Source organism: Bufo gargarizans, chromosome 6, assembly GCF_014858855.1.
Source record: "Bufo gargarizans isolate SCDJY-AF-19 chromosome 6, ASM1485885v1, whole genome shotgun sequence".
Classification (NCBI taxonomy): Eukaryota; Metazoa; Chordata; class Amphibia; order Anura; family Bufonidae; genus Bufo; species Bufo gargarizans.
Window position 1 is genome coordinate 93,500,719 of NC_058085.1, and position 2,576 is coordinate 93,503,294.

A 2,576-nucleotide genomic window follows, 5' to 3' on the forward strand; every position below is an offset into this window, starting at 1 on the left:
TTCGACTAAATCGTTCAGAATACAGTGTTTATAGAGAGTCTCTCAGACATCCTGACCATGCTAAACTGCTGACAGTACTAGGCAGGGGTAGGGGGGCAGTACAAACATACCTTTTGTGGCACTTTTATCATCAGGTTTAGTGTGAATATAAAGTTTTATTCTGCCAGATTCTGCCGTGGAACTTCACTGTGAAGTGCTCTGAATTCAGCTGCTTCACCGCCCCTCCCCTGTGTCAGCCATATGATCCAACTAGCAGCTGTCACTCAGAGCAGAGGGAAGGTACTGTGAAGCAGTAGCAGCTTCTCGTTTCATTTTGTTTAGCAAATTTCTGAATCACTTAATTTAAAAAATATGTCTGCATCCACCTTAAAAAAGCTATAAAGTCATGGCCACTAGGGGGACTCACTTCCACCAAGTTGCAGTTCGCAGCCTGTTGTCAGGCAAGGTACGTCTCTAGTAACAGAGACTCAGAAGACGGCTGAGAGGAAGTGGGGGCATGTGAGAGCTGGCTGAGATCCTGAGCCTGATAAAATAACTGCTTCTAAACATCACAGGAGCCTCCTGATTTTCTGTAAGTGGGATTTATCTCTTCTTTTTTGAGCTACCTAAAAAAACGGGAAGTGAGGTCACTGTATACAGCGCTAGCAGAAGGGAGACACCCACTGCTTCTCAGAGAAATGCATCTAGCTGTGCAGTTGAAAAGGGGATTATCATGACTGCAAGAGACTTTAGGGAAGCCCAAACATAACTATTCCTTCACAGTTATAATTGTACAAAGAAGCACAGCCATTATGCAAACTTTTTTCAAAACTCAGGTACGCTTTTAAGGAACAGAATCTGGCAGGAAAAAAACTTCATATTCACAATACTTCTGACGATAAAAGCTTCACAAGAAGTATGTTTTAGCCCCTATCTAGTGCTATCAGCAGTTTTGCATCGACAAAACTGCTGACAGACTCCCTTTAATATTTTATATTATATATTTTATATTTCAATTTTTTGCTTCACATATATGTATGCTATAGACCAAGCTCATATGTAGCGGGCCTGCTTGGTTAGGAGATCATAACAATTATTAAGGAACAAAAGAGTATAATATGCAAAAAAAAACGGACAAAGAAAATATGTTTGTGTGCTTGGGCCATAAATAACAGTGTAATGTGTCAATAAATAATCTAAGAAAGTGAGAGGTCTCTAATATATATATATATATATATATATATATATTTTTTATTTTTTTTCTCCCTGTGCTTGCGTGATTTTCCTCCAGGTATTCCTGTTTTGCTCCCACACTTCAAAGACATAATGATAGGGAATTTAGATTGCGAGCCTTCAAGCAGTATGTTCTCAGACGGAAGTGGCCACTGAGCTTAGAGTGTCATCAGAGATACAGAGAGACTGGAAAAGTCACAGAAAGGCCTCATGCACACGACAGTTTTTTTTCACGGCCCGCAAAAACGGGGTCCGTGGGTCCGTGATCCGTGACCGTTTTTCCGTCCGTGGGTCTTCCTTGATTTTTGGAGGATCCACGGACATGAAAAAAAAGTCGTTTTGGTGTCCGCCTGGCCGTGCGGAGCCAAACGGATCCGTCCTGAATTACAATGCAAGTCAATGGGGATGGATCGTTTGACGTTGACACAATATGGTGCCATTTCAAACGGATCCGTCCCCATTGACTTTCAATGTAAAGTCTGGAGTTCTGTTATACCATCGGATTGGAGTTTTCTCCAATCCGATGGTATATTTTAACTTGTAGCGTCCCCATCACCATGGGAACGCCTCTATGTTAGAATATACTGTCGGATATGAGCTACATCGTGAAACTCATTTCCGACAGTATATTCTAACACAGAGGCGTTCCCATGGTGATGGAGACGCTTCAGGTTAGAATATACAAAAAAACTGTGTACATGACTGTCCCCTGCTGCCTGGCAGGTGCTGCCAGGCAGCAGGGGGCAGACCCCCCCCCTGTTTTTAACTCATTGGTGGCCAGTGGGCCCCCCCTCCCCTGTTGTTAACTCGTTGGTGGCCAGTGTGTGCACCCCCCTCCCTCCCTCCCTCTATTGTAATAATAGCATTGGGGCCAGTGTGCGCGCCCCCCAACCCCCCCCCCTCCCTCCCTCTATTGTAATAATAGCATTGGGGCCAGTGTGCGCCAACCCCCCCCCCCCCGATCATCGGTGGCAGCGGAGTAGAAGATTCATACTTACCTGGCTGCTGGCTGCTGCGATCTCTGTGTCCGGCCGGGAGCTCCTCCTACTGGTAAGTGACAGGTCTGTGCGGCGCATTGCTGTCACTTACCAGTAGGAGGAGCTCCCGGCCGGACGCAGACATCGCAGCAGCCAGCAGCCAGGTAAGTATGAAAATCTTCTACTCCGCTGCCACCGATGATCGCGGGGGGGGGGGGGGGGGGTGCGCACACTGGCCCTATGCTATTATTACAATAGAGGGAGGGAGGGGGGGGGTTGGGGGGGTGCGCACACTGGCCCCAATGTATTAAAACAATAGAGGGAGGGAGGGGGGGGTTGGGGGGGGGGCGCGCACACTGGCCCCAATGTATTAAAACAATAGAGGGA